Genomic DNA, 12,953 nt, shown 5'->3' with positions numbered 1-12,953 from the left:
ACATCATCATAATGATAATACGTATTATGTAATGAAATAAAAAAAGGTACTCTCGCTTGCCCCCTTACACAACAATCAACCGCACATGACGACTAAATTTCTACGCATTTACCATGACATCAAGAGCACTAGAGGGAGTTTTTGTCGAATTGAAAAAGTTTTATCTTATTTATTCAAACAAAAAAGAAATGTTCAACCAATTTCTGTCATAATAAATAATTGACAAATCGATTATGTTTTATAATGTCCATCAAAAGATTTAAGCATATTGTAACTGCGTTGCCATTGTCTCCAATTGAGCGAAAGCATTAGTGTCACAATAATAAGACAATAAAAAAAATCCAATTAATTGTGCACGTCATTGGTTGCACAGGCATAATTGTCAAAAGACCTCTTCGAATATTTGACACAATATTGAATTCAATCCCATGTTTCAACTAAGTTCTAGTTTCACATAACTTTTGTGTATCTTAATCAAAAGTGTAATAATCTAATCCAAATGAAGTGTGGAATATAATCATATATTATAAACGAGGATAATTCATTAAAATTCCACGCTTCTTAATTTGTTTATTACTCCCCCATCACAATGTTCAATTTTGTAAAACTTTTGCCATTAACTTAAAACCAAATTACCGCAAAATTGATTATGATTGAAGAGATTTGGTGGGTTCTTTGTGATTAAAATGTGTCCGACATATAACGTTATACTCTCTTAGAATTTTAACAATCTATATTCAAAGATCATTGTTTAAAATAGTTGTTCAACGTTTGCACTCAATATCTTGTACGTTTTCAAACTTGTAACCATTTGCGTGTTTAAGTGGATGTGAGATTTTTTCAGAGGTGGAAAAAAAATTGCAAATTTTAGGCATTTCCGTAAAACGTGTGGACGTTGCTTCGCCAAAAATTTGTATGCATATCACACTTCGTAGAGCTTGTCTTCTCTGTCATTCATTGAGAAGAATTCAAATACAAAAAAAATCAAGAGAGAGAGAGAGAGAGAGAAGAGGAGAGAAAAACAACTAAAGCCATTACTACCAGAAATCACCAGTGTTGATACGATATGCAACTGCGGCGCAATCATAGTACAAGAAGGGTGGTGTGGTTGGTACAAGTCTGACGAGAATGAGGACAACGACAGCACAGCTGAACCATCGCCACAACAACGACAAAACAAAACTAGAAAAATAACTGGAGAATTCTATTAAAAGTTAATGATGTTGACAAACTAAGCAGAATGGAATTTTAATCAAGTTTTGCATTTAAATTGTAGCTATTAATGTTTGAATTGTCAGGACAACCTGTGTGCCTGCACCAGTGCCTGTATGCCATACGTTTTATACGCTATATTCTTCGCCGTTGTTGTTGGTGTTTCTTTTTTTCTCTCCCTCTCCCATTGCACAGTAAATTTGGAACTATGTTCCTTGTACTTTTTGAATTCTCCAATGTTTAACAATTTGGTTGGACTGGTGACATTCTACGCGAATATTTTGCTATACTTTAATTTCTTTATTTGCTTCCATTGTTTTTTATTTTGTTTCCATTTTTGCATTCACTTTGCTTACATTCAGTGTTACCTTTTGATACTTTAACATTCCATCTTTTTCTTTTGTTTACCCGCATGAAAGTTGCAGACATCAGTACCAAATAATCTTTGGCATTGTTTTCAAACAACAAAAAGTACTGTACGTTTACGTCAAAATATTTATATTTACGAGCACATATTGTTATTATTTTCCAAAAAATAAAATAAAAAATAAATGTTCATCAACTTTTGTTGTTTGCAGGGGTTTCTTTTTAAAATGCATTTATTGAATACATTACACACATTGAAACGAAACACTAAATGCAACAAAAGCATTTGAAGAAAGAAAACCACTTAAAATGAAATAGTTGTGTTAAAACACATTTTTCGTATTTCAATCATTTAAAGAGATTTTCCCTTTCTCTTTCCCTTATCGTTGCCCAACTTCTGGAAAATCATGTATATCTAAATAAAAGACCATAGGACCATGTATTGCTAGATTAAATGTATATGTATAGTTAATGTTTCTTTTAAATATATATCTGCACTGGAATCACAATAACGGTGAGTTATCTTCCGTATGGAAAGGCATACGTCACCAAATGTGCTTAGTGCTTCCACATTTGATGGAATTACTTAGAGCTGGGAAATCGAATTAGAGATCACCGTCATAAATGCATAAAACCGATGCGGGACACAATGAATACACAAAGAAATGTTTGAATTCAATTGATTTATCTAAAAATCTCTATGTAAATGCGATTATGTACATAATTCTCCATTAGTTGTGGTGTGTGTGTGTGTGTGATGGTAACCGATTGCTTCACATTCAATATCTAGTCAAGTTCATAGCGACCGATGATCGGTGAATATTTTTGTTGGTATCCACTGTATAATATACCTTGAGGTAATACATCAATATGTGTTCGTCACACGTACACAAATCCAAAAAACACGAAAGCTGCTTTAATATTTTGCGCATAAATGATGAAATCGAAAATCCTATTTGAAATTCAAAAAATGTTCGACTGAATTGATCTGGACGTATATCGCAACTCTTTTTATATTCAATGTGTTTGTGTGTCTATGTGTATGCATGTTCGTTCGCACATACTTTGATGCAGTCATACATAATGTTATTACCGTACATGAACCAAAATGGATTTTTCTCATTTTCAACCATTGTCAGCAGGCAAATGGCATCACAATGCTGAAGAAAAGAAACTGCTTTCCACAAACCGTGTCCAATATTCCAAACGTGTTCACATTGATAAGTTTTTGTAAATCAAAGAATGTCGCTTTTTCAATTCGACTTTTTAAATCAATAATACTTAAATCTAAAAAGAAGGTGAAGAATGAAGTGAATTTTTTTTCCTTGCTTACCATTCCGGCTGCCATCATTTTTGTTGTAAAATATTAAAAGAAGTAATAATCGAGCTTCCTTTAAAATTCGAAAACAACAGATTCAAAATGAAAATGTGCCGAATGCCATTAATATAAATTAAGTTCCGTTTCCTTACCAATTCAAAACAGAGACTATTGAACCAAATCAAATCGAACAAATGATAACATTTGTTATAAATTGACGAGAATACGGAAACGAACTGTATTTTTCATCTGATTCTTTGAAAATTGAATAAAACAGATATAAAATTCAATTATTATTACTTTGTATGAAAAAAAAATTGGTTGTGATCCGTTGAGAATAAAATTGAGTGACGTAATTGGCTCATGAAGAAAAAAAAATTCCATCCAAATCTATGAGCGAAGCGTATACATAAGTATGCCGGCGGGCAAGGCGTTTTCCGACTGCAAAACGAAACAAAAATAACAATTTATTAGTTTATGTTTTGTGCCATGAAAGGGCGCATTATAAGAAAATTCATCAGAAAATGCAGTCTGATGAATGAATTCAAAATCATTTATATCTGTATTTTGTATTCAAATTTTAAGATGAAATGGAAAAGAAACAATCCCAGTGACTGCAATTTACCGTTTAATTTAGTTCAGCTTTCATGGTATCGATAAATATGGAGACAAATTGACTTCAAATGGACATCAGGCCCAAAAAAGATCCTAATGACGCAAACAGTACATAATATACAATTTAAATGAAATAAGAAGTGTATAGTTGCTGCCGCCTAGTCTTAACAGACTAAGCTTCATAAAAACATGTACACAGAAAAATGATTGAGAAAAGGACAACGGCAAATTTACATAGAAAAACACTTATTATTGCCAGAGAGCAGCACATCGACAGCACGCAACGTGTTATTAGGGTTTGAAAAAAAAACACGATATGTCAACACATCATCCATCACCAACACCGCCATCGAATCGCAGGAACACAAAATCATATTGACATTTCCGCTTTTTAGCATGGCATTCCAGCATTATTTTCGGTTTGTAGATATTGAAGCAACCAGAACAACATGACAACTTAGTATCTATAGCATTTTATTTGAATCGTAATCAATTTGTCAAGTGCAGCAAATATCGTTTATTTTCCATTGAATTCGAATCGCTTTTAGACAATTTGTCATGTCAAATTACCATAGATTTGTTCCATAATTTCATTTCGATTTCAATGCAATATTTTTTTCGCATCGCCACGTTTCATTTTTGTTGCTTTTTTTGAATAACTCAATATTTCATTCGTAAAGTAACATTAATTTTTTCAATTAAAACAATATCGATTATGAATTTGAAGCAGACTCTAGATTTGAAACAAAAAAAGTGCGCATTGAATACACTCTTGTTTTATATTTTATTGTTAATTTGTTTGCCGATCACTCAGACACTGTGTGTGGTGGATGAGGCATAAATTACGTTGAACATTGACACGTAGGTTTTCAAATGTTTTACATTTGAATCGATTATTTTTAACTTCTGTGTGAAATCGAAATGAAAATAGTTTCAAATTGCAATAACTTTTAGCATTCGAATTATGTTCTCTCTCTCTCTTTCTTTCTTACTTTTGGTCACATCATTGGAAATTCTAATATGAATTTTCCATTTGAATTCAACCAATATGCTGAACTAAATGACGTTTTCCACATAAATTGAGGATTTTTAGCGCGCATTTAATCCACAATGTTAGATGAAAATGTTGTAACCAATTAAAATGCTTTTAATGTGTTGGCTGTTTTTGCTAACTTTCAAGTTAACAACAATTCACTGTCGATTACCATACCGGTGTATTCATTATGCATTGATTGCTCTCAAAACACTATTGAAACTTTTTAGCGATTTTACCAATCCGGTGCAAATGAATTAAATCGAAAACCACTGCATAAAAGTTTTATAAATTGGTTTTGCTGATTTAAAAAAAAGAGAAAAAGAACATTATTGTACGATCAGTGTTGCAAGTGTTGAAAATCAATGTATATGACTTGAATGACACTGTGGGTCTGCAATTGGTTTGGTCCCAAATTCAAATATTGAAGTAACTTTGAAAATTGAAAATGATTCGTTTCATGGCCTTTTTGTGATTTTGCTATCTGTACCACTATTTTGTTTTTGTTTTATTTTTTTCATTGCAGTTAGTGCACATGCGAAGGTCATCATGCACACCATAAATTACTGAATACCTTATGCTGAATGGGAATAGCCATTCTTATAGAGGATACACCGTCTTATTTACGTATTGCGCTAAAACCATGAAAATAACAACCATATTTCTCATTTAATTTACGAATATAAAATAAAATTATTATAACGTGACGTAAATTAAATGATGTTGGCACCATTAAAAGCAGAACAACAAATACGCTTATTGGGTCTCTTTATAATAAAAGAAGAATAGCGTGAAAAAAAAGAGCATGCTGTTCAATGAAAAGCAGCAAATAAGAAAACGAAAGCAAAATACGAGAGAGAGAGAGAGAGCAAGAGAGAAAGAAAAATTCCGTTTACAGGAAATTAAACATTTGCTCACAGTCTATCGTATTTTTTCCCATTACGGTACGTTTACGGTTGCCTTAACCACACATTAGTTTTAAAAAGGAGACCAGCATACGCTCTCTTTCTTTCTTTCTATTTTTTTCTGTTCGTATTTCTGTCGTTTGGCCGTTTTAATTCTTGCAAGTAATGGACTTGAGCTTATTTTCATGTCATTCTTTTTAATAAGTGAAAATATGCTGCAACTATTCTTTGCTGTTATAAGTAAATTACGTGCAAGTTGCGGTTCTGTCTACAGTTCACTCATTAATATTGCCCAAAAGTTGTTTATTTTTTTTTCGTTCAATTTTTTCCCCTGTGTGTTTGTTTGTTTTTCATACGCAAAGATTTTGCTTACTCTTAATTGTAAATGACACGAGTTGATGAATTTTCCGTTGCAACACACATTTTTTCCCATAACGATTGTATTCTTCGGTGAATTCATTTCCATTTAACTGAAACTCAATTTTATTTTATTTTTTCCCAAGCTCATCAACGAGCTCATATCCAACGTGTTTGGCCTTCTGGTCATTTAACTCAAGAAACTGTTCGGTGCATTTCGTCTTAACGGCACTGGAAAAGCAAATAGCAGTGTAATTCAATTTGGAAGCATAACACAAAATAGCATGTGATTTTTATTCCATGGTTTTGGTTGTTGTTGTTGTGGTTGTGCATTGTGTGCAATCCGGCTGAAAGCCATAAAACATATGTGTATGCAACCGAAATAACAGCCATCGAACAACAACAAAACGACACACCATAAAAAATATTCCATAAACTTGGTTCAAATGACATAGACGCACACATAATAATATATTGAAATTCCATTTGCACGAAAGGAGATCTACACCAAATTGGGAAGCAAAGCGATAAGAAGCTAAGGATACAACAATACAAAGAAAAGCGGAACAAATGGTGACAAAAAAAGGAGAATGTCTCATGTGACAGCCAAATCGATCTGTATATGTCACCTTAAACGTCTTTTATATGGTAATCGAAACGTAAAATAAAAACGTCTTACATGGTTGTCATGTCGCGTGTTGCGACTACGAAGTCAGACGACTGCTATAGCTAGAAAATGTTCGGGTATGGTGTGACGTTGGATTGAAATTCTCCCCGTAAAGTATGCAATTGCCGTTATAATATCGTATATATGCTATATGTTTACAAATTTTCTTGGTTTGTTACTCTTCAACCACCACGCAATTCGATTGGGATGGAATCATTTTTGTGCTTACATCATACGCCACTTTCATGTAAATCTAATAAAATACACTCCTCTCACTTCCGCAATCCCCATTCTGCTTTGCATTAGGCATTTTATACTGAAATTCAATACGTCACTCCTTAAATATAACAATGACGGCGCTTTTAATACAAACCACAGCTCAATAAGTTTGGGCACAGGCATTTTTCACTTCGTTCTCCATATCAATGCACATTAAAGTTGTGCACTTAATGTGTGAATTGATGTAAAAAAAAATAAAATGAAAAATAAAAATGATGAATAAATAGACGAGAGAAACACATTTCTTATTGAGCCGAGCCTTGTACACTTAAACGTGATCGATGTTCGTAACTGCTACAGATTGGCAGTTGCCGTTAACTAGTATTGGCAGGCATTCGATATTTCTTTTTTTTATTAAATACACTTAACGTCATCTGTAATTGACGCGCTTTTTTTTTACACAGACATACATCCAAATTCCAAACAAATATTTGTTGTCAATTTCAAATTGACGCGATTTTGCTACTCAAAACCAATAAATGTGTATTCGATAAATATTTGAAACGTTGCAACGCTTATCAAATTCCGTGTGATAATAAATATCATATTGAATTGTAAACAAATCGAGTTTTTAAAATGTGGGCTATGGTAAATGCAATCATCTCATTGGAGAGAGCGAGAGAGATAAAGGGAAGAAAATACACAGAGAGAGACAGAGACAGAGAGAAGGCACCATGTTGATGTCCATTGCTCATGCCCATGTCTATCATGTTCTTTTGTTTTTGATGCTCGACAAGGAAATATTGAAAATCGTGAATACGACGGAAGTGTACATACATTGTTGCACTTGCAACTCAAACATCATATTGGATTTGATTTTACCGGCGAAAAATCAAAGTTAGCATACATTTGAATATAATGGATTTTACCGCTTTTAGTTTGCATTGTACGTCATTCGTTAGTGTATGTTGGCTTTTTCTCCATTCGATTCTCTTTGTCGCTCTCTTTCTCTCTCTCTTTTTCAGTCAATTTTCAAAACGAAACTCAAACTCCCTTTGATGCACCCGGGCTTATCGATGAAAGTGGAAATGCCATCCAATAGAGAATAACAAAAAAAGAAAACAGAGACACAAACATTGCAATGCGCCTTCGTCTTCGCGCTCGTTTATTGTGCATGTGAAACAAAATTTCCGAACTGTTTATTATTCATAAGGTTTTGATAACATTTTCTTAAAGGTTTTTTTTCTCTTCTTCTTCGTTTCACTTCATGTGTTTCCGTTCATTGTCAGCTGAAGTGTTTTCCAGCGCTTACAATCGACAGATAGATACGGCAATGCTTTTAGATTGCATAATTATATTGGCGTGGGGCGTCTCTCTCTGTATGTGTGTTTGCGTGTAACACAACGTACGTATGTGTCGGTGTAATGAAATTTGAAATTGAAAAGGAAATATGTTGCGCGATTGCAATGAATACAAATGCATCGTTATTTTCTATCGCATGTGGCATGTATGTGGGTGTGGGTGTGTGTGTGTGTGCTTCAAAACGGCGAATGGCATTGGTTTTTAATCAATTGTTTATGACATCGATGTGCACATTTCGTACAGAAGTGATCGTAAATTTTTTGCGTGCACAATCTTTTCCTTCGTCAACTTTTTGGTATTTGATATTTGCTTTTAACACATTCATGCTCATGACATACTATAACTTTTTCAACTGTGTGATGTGGGGGAGAGAAAAACGAAGTGGGAAAATTGTTCATATTCATATTATATTGCCATTATCATTGATTACCATAAACAACAGCATATGAGCCTATAATTGTGTAATGCTTTTCTCATCTCCTGTGCGAATTTGTGGAATGTGAAGCTTTTCCATTTATTACCATCCAAATTTCGATTCCTTACCACCCCTTACTCTATGCCCACGTTAAAATAAATCAGAGAACAAATGAAAGAAAAACCATATGATCGCACGCTAAGTGTTAAAAAATGTTCGTGCAATTTAAATTAAGTGCCATTAAATTTTTACATGTACAATCGCATAGTGCTTCATTTTTGCTTAAAATAAAACACAAAATTTCTCTCTTTCGAAAAAAAAACACACACACACACACACACACATTGAATGTTTTAAGTGAATTTTCGTAGATTAACACCATATTCTCAACGAATAAATGCACACCAATGGAATGGAAATTGAGAAAAATTGTAAATAATAACAATCAAATCACATGGGATGTGCTTCCTTTTTCGTTTGCATAAATATTTATTTTTTCTCAACACACAGACAAACAGACACACAGTATTTAAAATAGAATAGTTGATTGGTTTATTGAAGTTTGTTGTGTCGGGGTCAGTTGTTTTTGCAAAAGCAATTGAATGATTGAATTTTCAATTTTAGTGATTGAAGAATATTTGTGTAAAATCGTTCAATTGTTAATTGTCGTAGAATCGTTGGGGAAAATTGTACTCATGGGATATGATTACTGGTGAGGAAAATCACTTGATGTACAAACACAAGATGGCTTTGTATTTTATATTGCCATGTTGATTGCTTACAGCGACAGGCTTTTATATTTAGTGTACGGAATGAAATGTACCAATAAATGCGATTTATATGCTCGGCATGCAAATTTAACATCGCTTCTCCATTTCAAACGCTTTGGAATCTGTAACGTGTTTGTCTTCTGTCGCCTTTTACGTTTCAAAACAGACGTTTTTGCCATTCAACATTGCACGTAATTTGACATAGATTTTCCTTCCAGACTCAACATTTTCTTCTCCATTTTGTGTATATGTTTGTGTGTGCATTCGCCTTCATGCCCTCCGTAATCAATGCTTGCATAATTTGCAAAACAAAAGTTTAAAAGATTGTACATCTTAGCTTCAACAGTTTGTGCAGTTTTTGCCATGTCGATGTGCATTCAGGTCGGATGGAAATGTTCAACGTGTCTACGGTTTTGCTTGGCATGTGTTGGTTGTTGATGATTTTTGCTGCAAGCAAAAGCACAACAAAGTGGTCTTATATGCACATGGCAACGAGGAATCTATTTCACATAAATATCGTCATTTTGTTGTGATTTTTCTGTACGATGTTTATATTTGCTTTGGTGTGTGCATGTGTATGTATCTGCTTCGAAAAATTGAACAATTGAATTGAATCGTTTTTGAACATAAACTTAATATCTAATGCTTATCGGCTTCAAATTAAAAACAACAAAGAATGATTTAGCTTTTATCACTGATTCCATTATCAATGTACTCACGTAGTACATACAAATAAATGTTCAACGATTGAAAACACATCTTCTTTCTTCTTAGTGAATTGCCGTATCAACGACCAACATGATTCCATTTACAACGCATTTTCCACCCTCGACGTTTGAATTTTTTTTTTTTTTTTGTTTGTTCGCCAAGCTATTCGCATACATTCACAACATCACAACTCAACTTTCAACTAATCGTTTCTTTTTCGTAAAATTCCCCTTTAAGAGTTTGATCGCATTAGCGATAATAGAAAAGGAACGACATATACACACAAGTAAGAAAAAAGCGAGAACGAAAAAGAAAATCCTCTTTCAGCATTGGACATGATTAAACTATTCAAGTGAACAACTGCATTCCATTTTTCTTGATTGTTCATTTCTTTTCGATTTTTTTTTTGTCACTTGCCTTGTTGGCTCATTCTTATTGATATCCGTTCGTGTGTGTGTGTATGCTGTATGTTCTCTACATTTCTTATTTGTGATACAAATTTACTTCGTTTGTTGTACTTGGCACTTAATTTTCTTCACTTCAGAGTTCAAAGTACAAACTTTTTACCCACTTTTCGCACCGTTTTTTCCTTTAACGACTTTGATTCATCTTCTTGTTTTCACATTGTAATTGTTTGTGTATCAGCGATTGCACTTTTCCATTCACAGTTATGGATGTTTTTGTTTTCTCTCATGCTAACAGAATCACTGTTGAAATTCGTAAGTTTTCTTCATTGAAATCGTTTTTTTGTTTTTTGCCTTTTTGCACTTTACCGCCGAAATTTATTGACTTTACGTGCTCATATGTATTAGGGCAGATTTTCATTCTAAAGAAGAAAAAAAATCAATATTACTACAAAAATAAATAAGAATAACAAAGACGTAAAATTTTGGTCGATTTAAAGGTATTCTGATAAATTGCGTAACGAATGAACGTCGATTCAATTTCTATCAAAAAAAATTAAAGTGATAAACATTTCCTATTATCTATTCAATTTTTGAAACTAAACGAATTCAATGAAAAGTATTGAACGAATACACTTGGTTGCTATAGCCAACGTACGGTGTTTATTCGATAGTTCTGTTGATATTCATTGTATTTAAAAGTTTTGAGTTAAGGCTTGAGCTGTGATCGTACTTTTTTTTTGGTGTGTGGATCAAACAAGTTATAGTAATGAGTTCCGACGTTCCAGAGATTATAAAAAGTTTGAATCATTTTTCCTTGTTTGTCGTCTATTGAATCAACATTTTTCATTGTGCCATTTCATTTCGATTCTCTATTTTTAGCCATTACTCGTAAACGATATGTAAAAGAAAAACTTTTTAATCAAATGCTCAGTGAATTATGTGCACGAGAATGTGAGAAGCAGAGCACTGTTATCGGTGAAAATACCGAATATTCGGACCAATTTGGCAGAAGAGGCGGTAAGGATAATGATCGGCAGGTAGGTGAATGCATATGTCATTCCAAATATAAATGACCGACAACGAGGGTGAAACTTGACAAACAAATTTCAAACTACATATTTATATGGAGTGGTTGCATTCCAGTGCAATATTTTTTTGTCATTTCTCACATTCATTCTCAGGTATTTCATATATTTAAATGAGTTTTACATGGTATCCATCCAAAAGTAATGTTTTTTTTTCTTCTTCTCAAATAAAAAATAAATAAATTATAATTTACCAGACAATTGCGAATAACAACTTTAAATTGTATGGCGAAAATTCGAATGCAATCAGCTTTTGGAATACAGCAATCCATAATGGACGAGGTCATTTCAAGCAATATCATCCGCTGACAAAGTTGAACAGTGAATGTCTTGACGAACCGTGGAGATAGTGTACTACATCAATTTATTCGGTGGTACATTATAAGTTTATGATGTGAAATGTGATTACAACTAAGTTGATTGTATCGAAATTCATTTCGTTTCTAAATAGATTATTCTCATCGTTCAACTTTATATTTGGTAAAATGGGTCTCACATATCTTTTTTTTTCTGCGCGCTCCCATAGCAAATCATATTTCGTTACTGCTATAAATCATATATGTCGAAGGGGATAAAAACTAGTATGACTATTGTCAATACAATACAAGCGGACACAATAAAAATCTATATATATAGACAATTCTGCTGAAGCGTATAATGAAAACTCAATCATTTGTTAAGTTTTAACAAGCGCATGGTTTCAACCGCACCATAAATGTAAGACAAAAACCAATTCGTCCCCCTCTTCATAACATCGATAACATAAAATAGCACGAAGATTTCTACTGCAATGTTGGCGTTTCTCTCATAAGAAGATAAATAGATATTTCTGATTAAACCTGAGAATTGGCCTTGTAAGATAGATTACAAATGAGATTTGATATAATAAAAAGAAACTATTCATATCCAAGGAAATAAAATTGTTCGAGATCATAAAAAAATCTTCGTCTTATTTAATTTTGTATCGAAAACACAATTTCATTCTTCATTTCTTTCCATTTACTCTGACGGCAAACATGGTACCATAGCTTCAGTGTTGCATCACACATGCACCACAAGAGCAATCAACAACCAATTTGAAGCCAATTGACTTACGCATTCATCTGCAATCGCATTAAATATTGTATCACAATTTCTCATGAAAATCGAATAAAATAAAATGAGGTAAAAAAAATGAAAAATATCTAACCATTGGTTAGAGGTGTCGGAGACTGCTTGTTGTCCGGTTCTATTTTTTTTTTGTATTCTTGTCAAAACTTAAATGTTAAATCAGAGCGTAGACGAATATGAAAAGATATTGTACAAATGAAATGTTAATGTTGTCGCGCAATGTGTGTTTGTCGTCAGCATCGGCAGAATCGCAAACATCAACTGAATTGGTTTGGGCGAAGTAATGACGATGGTACACGAGAAAGTGAATAAAAGCGCATGATTTGGCGCTTACGAAAGAAAGGGGAATGTTCGGTTTCCAGTCGTCGACGAATCGGCACGCATCCACATAACAGGGGCAAGAA

The 12,953-nt window shown here is 33.3% G+C and overlaps 1 long non-coding RNA gene across 1 annotated transcript; it reads left to right on the top strand.

Annotated features, from left to right (window-relative positions):
- The first annotated feature begins 11,042 nt into the window (after positions 1-11,042).
- On the top strand, positions 11,043-12,344 carry LOC116338822. Its single transcript, XR_004200927.1, has 4 exons — positions 11,043-11,151; positions 11,234-11,391; positions 11,637-11,813; positions 11,891-12,344. It is a non-coding gene; the product is annotated as an uncharacterized LOC116338822 (long non-coding RNA).
- The last annotated feature ends 609 nt before the right edge of the window (positions 12,345-12,953 follow it).

This window comes from Contarinia nasturtii, unplaced genomic scaffold, assembly GCF_009176525.2.
Source record: "Contarinia nasturtii isolate CC-2019 unplaced genomic scaffold, AAFC_CNas_1.1 Cnas_scaffold_414, whole genome shotgun sequence".
Classification (NCBI taxonomy): domain Eukaryota; kingdom Metazoa; phylum Arthropoda; class Insecta; order Diptera; family Cecidomyiidae; genus Contarinia; species Contarinia nasturtii.
The sequence above is the reverse complement of the archived record's forward strand: the minus strand, read 5'-3'. Positions and strand labels throughout refer to the sequence as shown.